The following is a 20484-nucleotide window of genomic DNA, read 5'->3' on the forward strand; positions in this document are numbered from 1 at the left end:
CCTCTGCCATGGAGTGGGACCATAAAAGCCCATTTTAGGGGACACAGTGAGGGGAAAGAGAAAATTGACCTCCTGTGGACAATTGTTCTTCCTTTTCCTGATTCAGTACTAGGTTCCAGATAAAACATATTAGATTCTTCTGAGAAGTTTCTCTGAGTAGCAGTGATGTTGTTACATGGAAGAGAGCACTTTTGTCCTGGGTCTGAGGCTTGGTTGGACACAGCTGGTATTTTCCCTCCATGCAAGTCTATTCACTAGACCTTTGGCTGAAGGAACAAGCCTACTGACTTAACATTCCAATTGGAATTCCCTGGACTTAGTGACCTCCAGATGGAAGCAAGGATCTAGGCCAAGCTGGGAAGAGGAAGATAAAGATGTCAGGTTCTAAGCTCATTTTCCTGCACACATATTCCTGCCCTCCTCCTAAAGAGTTATTGCTATGGACTTGACGCCAATGTATGGATTAGGAAACTGGGGCTCTGACGAAGTCTTGGCAACAAAGGATAGGGATCTAGGGGCACCTGGATGGCTCAGTCAGTGGAGCGTCTGACTCGATTTTAGTTCAGGTCACGATCCCAGGGTGGTGGGATCGAGCCCCACATCAGGCTTTGCACTGAGCATGGAGCCTGCTTAAAATTCTCTCTCTTTCTCTCTCTCTCTCTCTCTCTCATTCTCTGCCTCTCTCCACTGCTCATGCTCTCTCACTCTCTAAAACAAACAAACAAACAAACAAACAAACAAACAAAGGCTAGGGATCTAGACTCCCGGGCTACATAGGAGCCTAACACAGTCCAGCACAAATAGTCTCTACCCATTTCTAATATTCTCTGCCATAAGTCTCTTTATTATTATTTAGCCCCACATACTCCTTCATGGCTTCCTTAGGCTGGTGCCTTCCACCTTTGTGGGAATACAGGGAGTAGGATCTGCTCACCTGCATGTTGGTAGTACTTTGGGCAAAAAGAAGCAGAGCAGATCTGCTTTACCACCAGGTTCATAGGCCTCTTGGATTTGGATGCTTCTGAAAAGAGAAAGAGAACAGAGATGGAATCTGAGAAGACTCAAGGTAAGTTTGGGCAGATAGAGGAGGCTTGACTACATATACATGGTTGGCTGTTTCTACCCTCCCAAAGCCCTGGGACAAGGTCTGAGAGGGGATAGCTACTGGATTCTGGGGGGGGTCTCTTTTCTGACCTGAACATAGAACAAGGAAGGAGTTGGAGACGTTGGAGGTGGGAAGGGTAGGCCTGGACATGGGTGAGATAAGCAAGGCATTCAGGGCACTCATTCTGAGATCATGAAAGTAATGGTGCGAGTGAGTGCCTCTTTAAATTTGTGCTCTAGGTGACTCACTTAGCTCACTGCAGATGAAAGGAGGAAGGCACATGAGAAAGTGTGACTACAGAATCAGAGTAACAGAGGTTTATCTCCCTTAGGCCAGAATCTCCCTTTGTCTGTGGGAGGGTAGGTTTCTATAGCAACCCTAATTGTGTTCTACCTTTGGATGGAAGATAGTTTACCCTTGCTGCTTATAATAAAATGGAAGAGGAAAGGATAAATTGAAAAAATAAACTTTTAAACACAAAGGAACCAGTACTTGATGATTTGGAAAATTTCCTGGCTATCAAGATAGCATGCTCTAGAAACAAGACTAGGGATATGGCCAGAAAACCATTTCCTAGAGATGGTTAAAGATGCTTATGAATACATGAATATGCATGTTAAACAACCATCTCAGCAGAAGCAAGGAGGAGAGATGTGGTTATCCAGAAAGACTGTGGAGGACCCTCTGATGGGATGGTTTGGACTCCCCATGTATTTCACAGATACTTGTTTTGTTTTTGAGAATGTCATACCAGCAGAAACACTGGACTGAAAGGGACAGAGATGTGACAGAATGAAGAAATAATTATTCCTGTGGCAGAACCAAAAATGCAGAGTCCAGAAAGGGTAGGGCTGCCACCCCAGCATGCCCAGAGGACAGAGCACTGAGCCACAAAGGATTATTCTTAGGCATGGAATCCAGTGGAATTTCCTCTACTAAGTTTTGGTTTGCTTGGGATCTGTGACCCTTTTTGTCCTTCCAATTTCTCCTTGTTGGAATGCAATGTCTATTCCATCCTCTTCTATTTTTGAAGCAGGTAACTTGTTTTTTAGATTTTGTAAGTCCACAGGTGGAGAGGAATTTTCTCCCTAGATGGATCATGGTTGGAGTCTCACCCATACCTGATAGAAATGATTTAGAAGATGGAATTCAAGACTCTGAGTTAATTATAGTTAGACAAGATTTTAGATTTAGAGTTGATGCTGGAATAAGTTAAAAGTTTGGGTAACATTTAGACTGGGTGAATGTATTTTATATATGGGAAGGACATGTATTTGAGGGGGCAGTCAGAGGGCAGAATGATATGGATAGAACTCCATCCTCCAAAAAGATAGACTGAAGTCCTAATCCCCAGTACCTGCAAATGTGAATTTATTGGGAAATAGGGTCTTTACAGATGTCAATTAAGGCGAGGTCATACTGAATTAGGGAGAGTCCTAATCTAACAGGACTGGTGTCCTTATAAGGAGAGGAAAAGAGACACAGAGAAGAAAATGGCATCGAAGACCTGGAGAGAAAGAAGGAGAAAACAGCCACGTGAAGATAGAAGCAGACATTAAAGTTACACTACTCCAAGCCAAGAAATGTTTGAGGGGACCAGAAGCTAGGACAATCTGTGGTACATCCAGGCAATGGAATATTATTCAGCACTAAAAGAAATTGGGGCGCCTGGGTGGCGCAGTCGGTTGAGCGTCCGACTTCAGCCAGGTCACGATCTTGCGGTCCGTGAGTTCGAGCCCCGCGTCGGGCTCTGGGCTGATGGTTCAGAGCCTGGAGCCTGCTTCCGATTCTGTGTCTCCCTCTCTCTCTGCCCCTCCCCCGTTCGTGCTCTGTCTCTCTCTGTCCCAAAAATAAATAAACGTTGAAAAAAAAAAAATTTAAAAGAAATTAGCTATCATGTCATGAAAAGACATGGAGGAATTTTAAATGCATGTTACTAAATAAAAGAAGTCAATCTGAAAGGCTACAGACTGCATGATTCCAGATATACAACATTCTCAAAAAGGCAAAATGATAGATGGTAAAAAGATCAGTGGTTGCCAGGGGTAGAGGAAAGGGAAGGATGAATAGGTGGGGCACAGAGCATTTTTAAAGGGGTGAAACTACTCCAAATAGTACCATAATGGTGGAGACATATCATTACACATTAGTTAAAAAGCACTGAATGAACATCACCAAGAATGAACACTAATATCAACTATGGACTTTGGCTGATAATGACGTATAAATGTAGATTCATCAGTTATAACAAATGTACTGCTCTGGTGTAGGATGTTAACAGTAAGAAGGCTAGGGAGAGAGGGAGTATATGGGAATATCCTGTATTTTTTTAATGCTTATTTATTTATTTTGACATTTATTTATTTTGAGCATGTGAGTGGGGAAGTGCAGAGAGTGAGAATCCTAAGCAAGCTCCACACTGTCAGCACAGAGCCCAACACGGGGCTCGATCCCACAAACCGTGAGATCATGACCTGAGCCAAAATCAAGAGTCAGATGCTTACCTGACTGAGCCATTCAGGCGCCCCTGTATTTTTTTTTTAATAAGCAAAGGATTTAAATAAACATTTCTCCAAAGAACATATGCAAATGGCCAATAATCATATAAAAAATTCTAAACATCATTAACCATTAAGGAAATACAAATCAAAACTATAATGAAATACTACTTCACACTCACAAAATGGCTATAATCCAAAAGACAGAAAATAAGTATTTTTGGTGGTGATGTCGAAGTCCTGATATATAGCTGGTGGGAATGTTAAAAAGTGCAGCTACTTTGGAAAACAGTGTGTCAATTCCTCAAATTATTAACCTCAGAGTTACCATACATTCCAAAAAATCCAGCAGCTTTTTGGGTCACTTGGCAAACAGGCTGGAGTAGCACACCCAAATGAGAAATAGGCAGCCTCCAAAATCAAAAAAGATCTATGAGGCATTGTGGCTCTATTTTTGTTATAGGAGTGGCCAGATGAAGCACTTAATCCTTCTTAGAAGGAATAGGCCAACATGCCCCACATCACTGGACTCCTAGAAATTTCACTGAGGTAGAAGGCCTCTGAATTTTTGTTGGATTAATTTCCCACTCTCTGACACACAAATATCTGACCAGTAAGTCTAGAGTCATCACTACTTGGCTCACTATCAGCATAATGTCATCTCAATATAATGGACTCAGTGTGATATACTGCGGAAGGGAAAGATGATCAGAGTCCTTGCAAACTAAATTATGATATAGAGCTGGAGAGTTGATATACCCCTGAGGTAGGATAGTGAAGGTGTTGAAAGAAAACTGCTTCTTATTGTCTTAATTTGGAGATTAAGTATGGTTAAGAGATACATATGGGTGCCAAGATGACAAGGGGTGGCTGGTTATAATATCATGTGTCAACTGGACTAAGTTATAGTACCCAGTTGCATGCTGAAAGTCCAGATGTTGCTGTGAAGGCATTTTTAAGATATGTTTAAATTTTAAATCAGTAGACTTTGATTAAAGCAGCTTACCCTCTTTAATGTAGGTGGGCCTCATCCAATCAACTGAAGTTCCTAAAAGAAAACACTAAAGTCTCTTTCAAGGAACCCTGCCTACAGATTGCCTTTGAACTCAAGACTGCAACATTAGCTCCTGCAGAAATTTTCAGCTTGCAGCTCATCCCAGCAAACTTCATCCCTCACAACTATGTGAGCCAATTTATTAAAATACACACACACACACACACACACACACAGAGAGAGAGAGAGAGAGAGAGAGAGAGAGAGAGAAAGAAGAGAGAGAGAGAGAGAGAGAGAGAGAGAGAAAGAAGAGAGAGAGAGAGAGAGAGAGAGAGAGAGAGAGAGAGAGAGAGAGAACCTTCTATTCATTCTGTTTATCTGGAGAAACCTTACTAATACAAGGCTAAGGCATGCGGGGTTTCTTTTTAAAGTAATGAAAAGATTCAAAATTGATATGATTATATTTACTCTGTGAATATACTAAAAACCATTTAATTACACACTTTAAATGGATGAATTCTATGGTATGTGAATTATATCTCAATAAATCTGTTAAAAATATCTATAACCACAAAATGTTTTAAGCATATTAGCTAAAAATGTAAAGGCAACATCCAAGGAGAAGTGGCTGTAAGAGTTGATGAACTTTTGATGAACTCTTGATGTTACTTGATGAACAGAACTTAGAGGTGGAAATTTCTCAACCATTATCTCTTCAAATATTTCTTCTTGCCTAATTTCTTTCTCTCTCTCTTTTCCTTCTTGGACTCTAGTTACAAATATGTTAGACTTGTTTTTTATTGCCCCATATCTCCAGATGCTCTCTTTTGTTTTTGTCCCCTCTGTTTAATTTGTGTTTCACTGTTGGTTTCTATTGATTTATGTTCAGGTTAAGGATTTTATACTTCAGTGATTCCAGTGTACTATGAGTTAAATGTTTTATAAATCATTAAAGGGATTGAAGGAATGGCAGTCAAGGAGCCAGCACTACACATTAAAGTCACATCACCACCAGGTTTCAAGGTCAGGAAATTATTTCTGCTACTGCAAGTTCAGAAAACTAGGAAACCACTGCAGTTGACACAACTGCCCAATATTCACAAAGCTGCTGGCTTAGAATGTGGAATCTGGCCACTGCAAAAATTCTTGACAGCTGATGTCCATACATCAGCTGCCATCACCCCAATAAAAATGACTTCTACCTCCTTCCATCTTCCAAATCTAACACAAATGTACCTCATTGGAGGAACCTAAATTGCACTTGGAATTCTAGTAACAAGTGAGTCTTGGAAATGACGTTTTTACCTTTCCAAAATCTGTAATACAGGGAGAGATTGAGAACACAGAAGAGGTAGAAACAACTACTAAGTAACAATAGATAATATATAGTACATTCCACCCCTTTGCTGACATAATACATAAGTTTCTATCATACGTAAACTTCCAATCAACAAAGTAGAAAATATAATAATATAGTAATAATATAATATAATATAATATAATATAATATAATATAATATAATATAATTACCCCTCATTTAAATGAAAATGCACTTACCCTCTGCCCAAAAGAGGGGCTTAACACCTAAAGCCCCATTACTCTCAGTTTTTTTTCTATTGGTGATGTTCTTTTCTCTTCCAGCTCAGCCACAATCCCATCTTGATATCCTATAATCCAATGAACCAAATTATAAAGTTAAGCACCAACAACATACCTTATATAAAATAGGTATGGTAAGGGAAAGGAAGAGTGGAATAAAGGAAAAAGGTTAATAAATACAAATATATACATGACAAAGCAAGAAAATATGCATAACTACCACAATTCTCATTTCTCTAAGGTTCACAACCTTGTCCAGATCTTCATTTTTAAAGGGTCTGAAGCTTTAGCAGTCCTACCTTTATTTGGTCACTGTAGTGCACCTGGAGAATCCCCTGTGTTTCTAAACACAGTTCTCTTTGCCCCATTGTGCAAACCCTGTTTTCTCTTGGAAATTAGAATCAATCACATCAGCCACTGCAGTCACATCTTTCTTTGTATGTTAGATCAGTGACACGAGGAGCCCAACATTCCCAGGTGACAGTTTCAACTGCTAATTTGATGGAACTATTGCATGTCTCCTCATGAAAACATTCTTTCTTTGTGCATTAAGCCCTCTAAAATCAGCAGTGACCAAATATTTAAAGATGGAAAGAAAAAAATTTGCAATTGTGGGGGCAGTAAAAGGAGAAATTCCCACTTTAACTCCTAAATTTCTAGCTCTGTGCATTCTAGCTATGAGATAAACAGCATTGTATATTGGTTGTTAGATTAGCACATGTTTCACACTGTAGAATAGCATCCACCTCCAAAAGTGTGGTTTCCCAGCTGGTGGAGCAGGACCATTCTACTGTCCTATAAAGCCAGCTGCTTATGGATAGTAGAAAACATGATTGCACAAGGAAAACAGTGAATACCATGAGCTAGAACCCATCGTTTCTTCCTTCTGCTGTCAATAATTATTTCCTTGAATAAAAGCAATGAAATGTGAGAGCTGTGAGGGTGAATAAGGCATTCTAAAAGTCTATAGATGATGGAGCTGGCAAAGCATCTGAGGAGGAAAGTTAATACATACCCAGAATGACTATTCTAGTGAGAAAATTTGTTCTGTCAGTAATTGAAAGGACATTGAAATCAACTTGTTACCAGGTGGCTGGTTGGTACTCTCAGGGTATAGCATTCATCTTTGATGTTGGCAAGTTGGGCTTCCAACTGTGATGATAGTTCAGTCATGGAGAGGGAGAGTCCCATGTTGTGAAACCCATGCACAACTTTGAGCAAGCATCAGAGTGGCTGAATAAAAAGACAGATTGACTTCTACAAACCTTGGCTTTTCTGCTCCTCAAGCACATTTCTGGGGGCACCTGGGTGGCTCCATCAGTTAAGCGTCTCTTGATATTGGCTCAGATTTTGATCTCACGGTTGTGAGACTGAGCCCCACATTGGGATCCATTCAGAGATTCTCTCTTTTTCTCTCCCTCTGCCTCTCTCCTCCTTTCATGCTCTCTCTCTCTAAAATAAAAATAAAATTTTTTAAAGTACATTTCTTTGTGTATATAGACCAGAATTTCTTCATCCATTCATCAGTTGATGGACATGGGGGGATTTTTTTAAGAGTCTATTATGGTTATGGGGGGGAGGGAGGGGAAAGTGGTGATGGGTATTGAGGAGGGCACCTTTTGGGATGAGCACTGGGTGTTGTATGGAAACCAATTTGACAATAAATTTCATATTAAAAAAATGAAAATAAATAAAAACATACAAAAGTTCCTATCAAAAAAAAAAAGTATATTTCTTGCTAGAAATACGTGGAACCGTATATAGACCAGGCTAGAATTTTCTTCCTTTGTCAAAGGATTACAGAGAATTCCCCATGAGGCCATGGGCTTAGGGAAAGTTTGCAAAACAACAGTAGATGGATGAAAGTCTGAATTATACACCTTATGTGTCCCATCAAGTCCTGCTCTCCATCTAAGTCACTTTTAATTGGTGGAATGTTTTTTCCAGTTTGCTTAGGGCAGTCTCAGTTTTAGCACTGAAAATCCCAAATCCTAGGAACTTTCTCAGTGCAGGTAAACTGGGAAAGCAAGTCACCTTGGTTACTGCACACACCCAACATCATGGCTTGGATTAAATGACATCCAGTTTATAATATGCATCTCCAGCAGCATGTTCTCTTAGAGTCCCATGATCAGGTATTAAGTTTCTACCCACCCACCGAGGCCTAATAGCATTTCAGAAGTTTTCCCAAAAGGAAAGAGTAATTTTCTAGAGAAAATATAGCTTTGCTCCAAAATCCTAAAGGCCTACATTGTAAGTTCCTTCAGAAGCTTGCCAGAGCCTCTGTAGTATCCAAATATATATGTATATTATGTACAAAGAAAGTACAGGAAGCTCTAATATATCTGTTCCCCCTTCCCCTACACAATTTCTCCAATTTTTAATATGTTGCATTTGTGTGGTACATTTGTCACAACTGATGAACCAATATTTATACAAAAGTTCAAAGTTTACATTATACAGTTCTGCGAGATTCACTGCAGATCTGGACAGATGCATAATCCTACAGTCTGCCATCAGAATATCATGCAGAATAGTTTCACTCTCCTAAAATGTCCTGTGCTCCATCCATTCATCTTTATTCCCTTCCCCTGGACCACTGGCAACCACTGATCTTTTTTACTGTTTTCATGTTTTACCTTTTCCAGAATGTCATATACTTTGAATTATGCAGTATGCAGCTTTTTTCAGACTGGCTTCTTTCACTTAGCAATATACATTTAAGGTTCCTCCATGGGTTTTTTTGGGGTTTTTTTGTTTTGTTTTGTTTTGTTTTGTTTTGTTTTTTACAGCTTGATAGCTCATTTCTCTTCTTGCTGAATAATACTCAATAGTATGAATGTACCACACTTTGTTTATCCATTCACCTATTAAAGGACAACTTAGTTGTTTCCAAGTCCTGGCAATTATGAAGAAAGCTTTTTTTTTTTTTTTTTTTTTTTATTTATTTTTGGGACAGAGAGAGACAGAGCATGAACGGGGGAGGGGCAGAGAGAGAGGGAGACACAGAATCGGAAACAGGCTCCAGGCTCCGAGCCATCAGCCCAGAGCCTGACGCGGGGCTCGAACTCACGGACCGCGAGATCGTGACCTGGCTGAAGTCGGACGCTTAACCGACTGCGCCACCCAGGCGCCCCGAAGAAAGCTTTTATAAACATTCCTATGCAGGTTTTTGTGTAAACATACATTTTTAACTCATTTGGGCAACTACCCAGTTGTGCAATCTTGACTCATATGCCAAGCCTATGTTTAGCTTTCTAAGCTGACACACTCTTCCAAAATGGCTGTACTATTTTGCATTCCCACCAGCAATGAATCAGAGTTCCTATTTCTCACATCTACTACACCTGCATTGCTTTACAAGTTGATGATAAACATGTGAATCTCTTCCTCTCAAACTTCACTGTTGCAAACTGAGGTTTCTTTTAGGTCTAGCTCTTTGAAAGGCCCTAGGCTGAGGAAAGACCTATAAAAAGGTAAATGTTTATGAACATCAGAACCAATTTCACTATAGAATGTAAGCTTCCTAAAAGTTTCTCTTATACAGGCTGCAACCTGATTAACCCCAGATGAAGATCTTCTATATCATGAGGGGAAATTTTTGAAGGTCAGTTTGGGAAGTGGATGGCTTAGCTGAACATTTGCGTCTTTAAGCCTCTTTAAAGCAAGTTCACTTACACATCGACTTGGGACTTTTTTCCAAAGCTGCTATATGTGATGATTCTCCCAAGATATATCCCAGTAAGAAATTAAGCCTTGTTAATGGGAAAGGAATATCGCCCACTTCTATTTTCATGCAAATGGTCCCAGCAGGATAAAAAGGGGGACAGTGAAAGTGATGACACTGATCTAATTATCTGCAGGCCAATATCACCAAGTTCTTGAAAGGAACCCACAGAATGGCCTGACACAGACACACAAAACACAGCCAGGAAACAATTGGGACCTTAGCAACAAGGCAAAAACTGGCTTCTCTGTGCATAAAGAGCTGTTTTATGAGCATTTCTTGTTACTTTCCATTAAGTCCCACTACCTCTTCCAAACAAGGGTGCAGTCTATTTTTAATTGATGCCCCCTTGCCTAGAATCACTGACATGTACCTTTCCAACCTCTGCTTTCCAGGACTATTGTCCACTCACACAGCTTCAAGCCCTGGTTTCATGGGAAATGTAACACAGAAGAACAGGACTTCAGTGGATACAAACCCTCAGCACAACCTGTCTCTCACATCATCCTATTAACCACAAAATGAAATTAGGTTAAAAATGTCACATTTTAAAATAAGGAAAATGAGGGGCACCTGGGTGGCTCAGTCGGTTAAGCGTCTGACTTCGGCTCAGGTCATGATCTCGCGGTCCTTGAGTTCGAGCCCCGCGTTGGGCTCTGTGCTGACAGCTCAGACCCTGGAGCCTGTTTCAGATTCTGTGTCTCCCTCTCTTTGACCCTCCCCCGTTCATGCTTTATCTCTCTCTGTTTGAAAAATAAACGTTAAAAAAAATTTTTTTTTAAATAAGGAAAATGAAATCCGAGGAGATGAGGCCACTTGACAAAACATTCAAAGCTAGCTAGCAAGTAGAAAGAGAGGAGTCCCAAGTCTAAGACTCTTTATACTGCACCACATTGCAGCTGTGTTAAGATGTCAACAAAATGAAGAAATGAGAGGTATGCTCCAAACAGCAACATTCAGTGCAATTCAGCAAACAGTTTCCTGGTTTGTGCTTTAGTTCCCTGCATCCAGCCTGCTCTACCTGGGTTCCAGAGCCCTCCCAACCTTTCCTGAGGAGCCTCTTCTCTGCATGGGATGGGCTCCGGGGCACCTGGGTGGCTCAGTGAGTTCAAGCCCCTCATCGGGCTCACTGCTGTCAAGCCTGTCAGCACAGAGCCCACTTCAGATCCTCTGTCCCCCTCACTCTTCCCCTCCTTCGCTTGCTCTGTCCCTAAAATAAAATAAAATAAAATAAAATAAAATAAAATAAAATAAAATAGGATGGGCTTCATCTCATCTCTCTCACCCATCTCTCTCTCAGTTAATCTCTTGTTAACTATGGTCCTATATCAAATCCTGGCTGCCTTATCCCCACCTTGTAGTTACCTAAGTACCATCACTGCCTGGGGCCAAGTCATGCCCTGTCCTGTTCCCAGATAAGTCTTTGCCTCCTAATACCAGCTCAGATAAAATCAAGTTCATTACAACCCCTTAGGGTCCTGGCCATCCCCCTTAGGGATCGGATTTACAGTTTACTTCCCCTGGCCCTGCCTAAATCCAGCCCATCCACTTCTCTAGGGCCTCATAGTAAGGTTCCACACACTCTAGCAGAGGCAGTGTTTAGTAGGCAATTATCAAAGACTCTGGAGTCAGGCATTCAGGCCTGGGTTTGAATCCCATTAAATGAGCTGGGCAAGGTATTTCAGAAGTTCTATAAACTTCTATTTTCTTACCTGTCTATGGAGAATGATACAATGTACCTTGTGAGGAATCAGCACACAGTGATTGTTCAGTAAAGGCTAGATGTGTCCAAGATCATTATCTTCATTTATATTTAGTCAAAATTCTTTTACTGTTATTGAAGAATAACTACATTCAAATTAAACGGTAATAAATTGCCTTACTACTTAAAAATAGCTAACATTATTTAAGGAGTGAATAAATGATTAAATGAATGATTAAATAATTGAATGAATCAATCAGACTATTGCATATACCTGGTACAAATGAATCAGTTCACTTAAACAAATGAATATTAAATACCATCATGTTCCAGCTACTATGCTGAGTTCTAGGTAAATAGCAGTGAATAAGACAGATGGGATCTTTGCTTTCAAAGAGCTTATGGTCCAACAATTACTCTCTCCTTCCTTTGGTTTTTGATACAAAATCTACAATAACATTGCACAAAATGTATTGGAATTATTTGCTTTGGAAGCTGAGTCCCTTGTTGGCCTGTGAGAACCATGAAGGTAAAAGCTGGGTCTTCAGTACTGCCTCAGGGCCTAGTAATGATTCACGACCTTAGGTACTAGCCTAATTTCCCATCCTTAACAGAGATTTTGCTCTGGATTGATGGATCCAGAGAGTGAATTTTAACTATATATATCTTAAAGGAAAGTGCCGATGTAAAATGAGTCCAAGATAGTATGTCAACTGAAGAGAGCAAGGGGTCAATGAGAGCCAGACTGCGCACCAAGGAGTAAGCCCATGGCAATGACCAAATTAATTCTGGAGACCAGCATTGCCTGCTGCTCCCTGATGCTCCTGCTATGCATTTGGGTAAGCGGCCCAACTAAAAGAAACAGAACTACATGGACACTGTTAACCTGTGGAGGTTTAAACCTACCCCAGTCCCAAACAAAATTTGGACCAAGACTGAGGAAATTTGAGAGTGGTCACCATTTCCCTTGTCAGGAAAACCAGCTGTGTCTTTAGAGGCTCAGGCCCGATGAGAAAAATGAATTCAGTCAGCAACTGGACACTTGTACCAACAAGATGGGCCAAGGTTTCTTCACCTGCTTTCTCGTGCCACAGATATGGGGGAGGACAGAATATATGGACGAACAATAATTCGCTTCACTTATACAACGGATGAAGAACGGGAAGCCTCAATGCAACTGCCTCACTCCCGTCAGAGCTTGTAGCTGGACATCATGAACATCGGACAGCATGTGGTTTTCAACTGTCTCACAGAGGAACCTTTTGGAGTAAATGGTATCCAGGAAGTCATTTCATAAGGCAGATGATGGCAGAGCTCTTGTGGTTGGAGTGAGGACACGAGGATACGAGGCCTGCTCAGCCTCCTCCTTGTCCGCCGCAGTTGGCAGGGGTGGGAGGAAGGGAGCAGGAAGGGAGAGAGCTGAGGAGAGGATGAGGAGGTTGTGGTTCATAAAAAGAAACCACCACACTGCAGAGCGTTGGGATTTCATATTCTTTCAGGGTATTATATACCAAAACAATGGTGAACAGGAATGGTCAGGAATGAGTAATAATGGGCTGCCAGGATCCTTGTTAACCATGGTGATTATCTCCCAGCTAAAGTCAACAGGCAGCAGACCGATAAAAGACACATCAGTTCTTCTGTTCACAATTCAATTAAACCTTTTCTAAAAAAAAATATGGAAGCCAATTTATTCAGATATGCAAGCTAGGTCTCTACTCGGCAGAGGGGCATTTGTTCCTTATCCCTCATCTTCTCTGACTCTTCAAAACCAGAGAGGAAAAGATGCCAAACCAGCTGATCAGAAAGGTCTGCACTCATGCAGGACCTTCTTTCAAAGGCCCTATGGAACCAGAAGCCTGCATCCCTGCATCCGCCTGTGGCCAAGCATCTTCGGACTTCCCCTCGCCCACCACACCCCAGCTTTGGGCAGCTGCTCCCCAGCTGCAGCGGCTGCCAGCCCACAGACTGGAGAAAGAGGAATAAACTGTTGCCATTTATCACCTGTCAAAAATTCAGACTCTGCTTGTCCTGAACAGCATAGCCAGACACAAAAAGGAGACCACCAGTCAGAGGATAAGAAGGAGGGCTGAGGGGCCTGTATCCCACTTGCAGGGAAGAAGAAAGAAAGGTAACAATGGTTTGCCAATGTCCTTCTTCTTTTTTTTAGATTTTTATTTTTTTATTTGGAGAGAGAGTAGGGGAGGGGAAGAGAGAAAGGGAGAGAGAGAATCCCAAACAGGCTTTGTGCTGTCAGCAATGGCACCCCATTTCTATTGTCTTTCTGTCTAAGTAGGAAGGCAGAGTCTTCCAATGTGTGTCTCTTTAGAAATAAAAAGATCAGGCTGAGGGTCTCTATTCTACCCCTTAACTGTGTGCCTTCCAGGGGCGCCTGGGTGGTTAAGTTGGTTAAATGTCCAACTTTGGCTCAGGTCATGATCTCACAGTTTGTGGGTTCAAGCTTCACATCGGGCTCTGTGCTGGATCCTGCCTCGGATTCTGTGTCTCCTTCTCTCTCTCTCTCTCTCTCTCTCTCTCTCTCTCTCTCTCTCTCTCAATTTCTCTCAAAAATAAATGAACATTAAAAAAAAAAAAAACAACTGTGTGCCTTTCAGAAACTTACTTGATCTAAGACCTGGTTCCTTCATCTGTAGAAGGAGGACAATATGAACACCTGCTTCAAGGTTTTTGCAGAGATCAGCTAAAAAATATGATGAGGCTTATGAACTGTAAAGCACCATATGTGTGATTATTGAGTATCTAAAGACTCCCTGGAAGCCACCTGGGTCTGAGTGTTACCGTCCCCTTGTTTCTGTTTTTTCCTGTGTAGAACCATGTAGAACCATCAGTGCCCAGAGGGACTGAAGGAATTAGCAACTTCAGTGCTGCCTGGGACAGCAGTCTAATTATACCACCACAGCAGCTGCAAGGTAACACAAGGCTTTGAACACTGACAGGCTGGGGATCCAGTGTTGCTTCTTACCACTTATGTGACACCTGACACAATATTTTCTCTGTGTCCCATAGGGCTAATAGCATACACCTTCAAGGTTAAGTTTAAGTGTCATACTGTCTAAAGTGCCCATGGACGTCTGGGTGGCTCAATCGGTTAAGCGACCAACTTTGGCTCAGGTCATGATCTCAGGGTTTGTGGATTCAAGCCCCACATTGGGCTCTGTGCTGACAGCTCAGAACCTGGAGCCTGCTTCGGATTCTGTGTCTCCCTCTTTCTTTGTCCCTCCTCTGCTCACACGCTGTCTCTCTCTCTCAAAAATAAATAAACAATTAAAAAAAAATTTTAAGTGCCCAGATCATTAAGACAAAACAACTGGAAACTGGTACTTTTGTACTGGAGATGTGAGTTTCACAAACTACCATTTCATATTTTCTTTAATTTTTCCAATCTTCCTCAAAAGTTGCAGGAGCAAGAGGATTGAAAATTTTCAATTAAATGGTATCTCTTTCTCTTCTGGTTTAACAGTCTCTTTTCTGTATCCTGGTATCTCGGAATAAATGCTGAGGTTTTCTTTTTTTCCTCCTTCCTCTGATCCACCCCAGGAATGGCATTTGGATCTGTGAGGAGGAGTAAGATAGGTTACCAGCATAGGTTGGTGGCAGCTGGGGAGGAGGTCCTCACATCTCTTCAGGAAACTCCTTATACCTGGTCCCTAGACTGGTACACACGGAGGTGTTACTGGTCCTACCAGATCTCTGGGGATGTCCTACACCAGTCTTCTCAGCACATCGGAGCACCAGCACCGAGCTGAGCAGAAACTTCTGAACACCCTGTGTGCTCTTCACACATCAGGGGAAGAGGCACTACCTATACCACCTAGCTAGACTGCTTCTTGGCCACAGCTCCCTAGTCTGGCTGGACTCAGTGCTAACCCACAGGCATAACTTCTACTAGAGGCGGACAGCATCCCTGGGCCCTGGACCCAGGCCACTAGTTTCAGTGCTTTCACTATCCTCACGCTCATCTGAGGACTTCCATGGTACAGACACACAGACAGGCAGACAGACACACACACACAACTCAAGGTCATACCCTCAAAGGGGACTGAGGGGCCGGGGGAATAAGGACTCCAGTGTCTATCTTATCCTACCTCTTCCATGCTCTGTCTTCTCCTCCCAACATTAACAATGCTAGGAGAGGTGGGATGTCTTCCCGAAGGCAATACTATTTCCTGAAATTTTTGTTTCACTTTTACATGAATATATGTGTATGTGTGTGCGTGTGTGTGTGTGTGTGTGTTAGGTGAGGATAAAAAAATGTATTTCTTACCAGGAATTGTGGTCAAAAGGTCTGAAAATCACTGGCTAAATTTAAATTCTTGTTAAAAATTTAAGCTTTGCTTTTGATATATAAGGGTAGCTTAAGACCTCTAGAAATCCATCTTTTTTGTCAAAAATGCCTGACTCTGAAAACTATTGTCTTTCTAAGGATTCGGCAAAGAATTCAGGTCTGAAACTGAAAGCTGAATGATGAATACTTTGCTCTAGGTGGTATCTGCCCTTCCAGTGAAAGATAATGACATTGAGTCATTGAATAAGAAGCCACAGGGCGCCTGGGTGGCTCAGTTGGTTGGGCGTCCAACTTCAGTTCAGGTCATGATCTCAAAACTCATGAGTTCAAGCCCCGCATTGGGCTGTCTGCTGTCAGTGAGGATCCTCTGTCTCCCTCTCTGCCCCTCCCCTGCTCATTCTCTCTCTCTCTCAAAAATAAATAAACATTTAAAAAAAAAGGAGCCAAAGATAATAAAATTTATATTAAGATTCATCTGACTAGTCTAAAATGTATGATCCTCAATATAGCTTGTAGAAAAGCATGTATGCCCCTGGCAGCCATGGCCCATGGTAATAACACAACTTATTACCCCCTGATGTCTTGCCAGATATCTCAGAATCAAAGACATTCTGACTGACTTATATCCTATTACAAACAGTCCATTAATAATCCAGTGATTATCTTCAGCAAAATTGGGTTATTCATTATTCCTAGAGTCAAATTTAGGGGTAGGCCAGCCAGGCCATTTCCCAAGATCCCAATTTATAAGGAGAGTGAAAGCAGGTCTGGATCGTATCATATCCACACAAACGGTTTTAAACAGTGACAGCTGCCCGTTTCACTAGGAAAAAAAATCCACCAATAGAATCAGGAGAAAGACTCAGAGTACCTTGCGTGATATGAGAAGAATGCCTTGGAGTTTGGCTTAATCAATGTAAGACCACCTCCCTCAGAATTCCATGCTCCTGATGGGGCCCTCACCTCTCTCTCCTTCCCTGGCTCAACACCCATAGCCTCACACTACTACCGTCTGCCTCAAGACCATCAGAATTAATCTCATATGCCCTTTATGCTAAAGTCGGACATCAAAAGGAGTCTGGACATCCTCATCCTCTGGGCTTTCATCCCCATTTGGTTCTCTATATCCTCTTTTCTGATGCCACTGACCTCAGGAGATACCTTAGGAAACCCTTCCACTGTATCCACCTGGAAATCAAAGCCAGTCATCAGTCAACCCTTATATCCTCAATCTTTACTTTGCCTTCTTGTTCTAATGGAAACCTGATCCTTCTGGGAGGACACTGCTTCCCCAGAAACCCTCTCAAGTGGTTGTTTTTTAATCTCCAAACTCCTTGGTCTATGGAGTCCAGGTGGAGTAAATGTTCTCCTTGCCCATTATAACGCCTCTGCGTGTCCCTAAAACTCCTAGTTTTTATTTTTTTAATGTTTATTTTTTGAGAGAGAGAGAGACAGAGTACCAGCAGGAGGAGGGGCAGCTCTGAGCTGTCAGCACAGAGCCAGATGTGGTATCAAACTCGTGAACAGTGAGATCGTGATCATGAAGTCAGCACTTAACCAACTGAGACACGCAGGCACCCCTAAACCTCCTAGTTTTAAATCATGTCACCAGACCATACTGCCCACTACCCTCTCTTGGTTGCTGTCATCTACTGACCTCTAGGTCATGCCTCCTCATTTCTTGGAAACTGTATTTCACTTTTATTCTTACTTAGTTATAATGTAATAATTTCATTGAGACATAATTTCAGTAATCATATAGATGTTCCTTCCTGTATCCTGGTTTCTGTTTTCCTTGGTCTCATCTCCTCTGATGATATTACCCTACAGCTCAACCCAGCCACTCATTCCCATAGTCTTATCCAACACCCTACTGTGAATCAATAATAGCATTTATCTCATCTCAGTTTCAAACATGCCACATGCTGATCAACACCATCTCGTATCTTTCCAGTCTTAGTATCCCAGTTCCAACAAATCTTGGACCACACAGTAACCTGCAATGCATGGACCCCACTCCTTTTCACTACCACCCACTCTAGCACCCTGCTGCAGTTTCACTTCTCAATTGACCCAGCTTACAGTCCACGCTCTGTCATTATAATTTCTCTGCTACATGCACCTTCAACTTTCTTTTCCCTTTCTTGCTTCACTGTACTCATCTTGAAAAACCCCAGCCTCAGTGAGATGCACCTCTTCACTTCTCCCAGCCTGCTTCTGAGCAGCTGAACCTGGCTGGAGGTAAATACACAGCCGTGCTGACTGGTCTGACTTTGTGTTCCTGACTCCTAAACTAGAGCAGGCTCTTGGAGCTGCTCAGGAATCAGGTCCATGGTCTAGTCTCTCTCCTGCTTTCTTAAGGAAGTAGTTCACCCATTTTCCTCTCTTTAAACCTCCATCTTTTCTTCCATCGTTGCTTCTTCTTTCTCAGAGAAAGTAGAAACAGTCTACAGAACTTCCTGCAGCTGCATCAGCCCATTTTCCCTTAGACACATCTGTGCCCACATTCTCTACGTTCTCCCCTGTTCCTGTGAATGAAAAGTCTTTGCTCCTACCTAGGGCCAGTTCTGTTGGTTGTATTTTGGAAGCATCTAAAATCCAACCTCTTCTCCTTACCCATATCATTACCTCTTTGGTCCAAGATACTAAACCTGGTTTACTGCAATAAATCTCCTGACCAATGTCCCTACTTCCTCCCTTGATTCCTAAATCTATCCTCTAAACTTTTTAAAATGTGTCAGTTTGTGTCACTCCTCTGCTCAAAACCCTTCAGTGGTTCCTATCTCCTTCAGAATAAGAGCCAAGAAGCTCCATAGAGTAAACCATTCTCTATTCTCTGAGTCCTGTATGTACCACGGTGATAACACTTCTCACACTGAATACTAATGAGCTTATTCACTGGTCTGTTATTGCCTACTCTATTAATTCCTTGAGGACATGGGGTGGGGGCATTTTCTTTTTCTTTTCAATTTTGGTATTCTCAGCTTCTAACACAGTGCTTAATACCTAGAAGGAGATCTATAAATATTCATTGAATTTTAATTGCACATAACCACAGTGAGTCTGCCTAAACCTAATTTTTCTTGCAGGAAAGTCCCGATATATTCCCAACTAGACTATAAACTCCATGAGGATTAAGATTGCATCTGCTTCATTCACAGCGCCTAGCATGACATCTACTATGTAGTGGGTGCTGGGGAAATGGCTACTGAATGAATGAGTGATGAATAAGTAATGAAATAAAGGTCCTACACCTCAGGCTGACCCAACCCCTCCCCCCCCCCGCCATGAAATGCCACTGTCATGTCCAGAACAGCAACTTGTACTTTTCTGAGAGAAGGCTTAGAGCTGTTAACTTCTTTCAGCAGTGCCGAGTTGGCAAAGGGGAACTGCTAGCCTCGTTTCCCGGGCTCAGCTGGCTGGGCTCCGAGCTCCATGCCTGGCTCTGGGGTAGGGGGAGAAAGGGAAGGCAACTATAGATCACTGCTTTGGTGAAGTGAGCAACACTTGCTTCCGTAAAGAAAATATCTTCTCTATTTACCTTCACCTCAAGTCAGAAGAGCTCCTGACCAGCCAGCTTTGTCCCCAAACTCTTTCTTCTCAGTCTCAGGAAGCTAGGAGCCAGAGCTCACTCCTGTTCTGGTGTGTGGTCTGAGTTTCAATTCTGTCTGGCAGACAGTATGGAGGACCCCAGGTCAGCAGGGTCATCAGAATGCTAAGAGGAAATCTGATTGATGAGCAAGTGTCAGCAGGAATGAATGGGAGCCTTAATTAATGACTTCTGCCCTATTTCAAAGAAAGGTTCCCTTACACCCAGTTCTCTCTTTTCTCTGAAAAAAAAAAAAAATTGGGGTGGGTGAGGAACTGAGGAAGAAAAGGAGGAAAAAACACCCCTATAATCCAAAGTTTTCTAAACGACATAAAGGAGACTTCAAAGACAGACATGGTCAGTTTTTTATGTGCAAGACTGGTTCAGTGATTCTCTCCTCTCTTTGTTTCCATGGACAGCTAGGCTCCATTCCAAAGCTAAAAAATAAAAGGCCACATTGTTCTGAGGGGAGCTTGCTTTTACAAGAAATTTCCTCCTCACCACTGGGGCAAATTAACTGCCTCGGCCCTGGGTGCTCTGGGAGTATTTCTTCCAGAGCTGGCTCAGCAGGCCAGCCCTCCATTCCTGCCCTGCTTACTCTCACCAGAGGAGAAGTATAATCCGCCTAGTCCATTCAACAGACTTTGCAAACTGACCAGCCTGGTGAAAGATCACAAGTCAGAGAGATAAGCATGGTAACAGGTCTGATCAGGGTTCATGTGCAACAGGGGCGACATTAGATTCCAGGATTCCTAGAACGGGTAGTGTCTAAACTGAGGCTTACGTTCAGGAATTTTAGTTGATAACCCAGTATTGAACATCTGCCACATGCCTGGCCATGTAGATGGATGATGTAACAGAAGGTAAAGAGGAAAGTTCCCAATCACAGCTCAGGAAACCACTTAAACTCTCTGTTCTTGGAATCCTCACCTCTAATGTAGATTTCATCAATATCTATTTCCA

At 42.1% G+C, this 20484-nt stretch overlaps 1 protein-coding gene across 3 annotated transcripts in view; it reads right to left on the reverse strand.

Annotated features, from left to right (window-relative positions):
* Positions 1-20484, reverse strand: part of PRCP (prolylcarboxypeptidase) — a 140906-nt gene that overhangs the window by 23109 nt on the left and 97313 nt on the right. For 2 of the 3 annotated variants that reach the window (XR_015241128.1, XR_015241129.1), the window contains exons 9-10: positions 6156-7649; positions 935-1021 (exon numbers count right to left, since the gene is read on the reverse strand). The gene's annotated coding sequence lies outside the window, so the exon portion shown is untranslated. The remainder of the gene's footprint in view (positions 1-934; positions 1022-6155; positions 7650-20484) is intronic. The other variant, XR_015241130.1, reaches the window with a different exon arrangement.

The sequence above is a fragment of the Puma concolor genome, chromosome D1 (genome assembly GCF_028749965.1).
Source record: "Puma concolor isolate L17-30 chromosome D1, mPumCon1.1.hap2, whole genome shotgun sequence".
Lineage (NCBI taxonomy): Eukaryota > Metazoa > Chordata > Mammalia > Carnivora > Felidae > Puma > Puma concolor.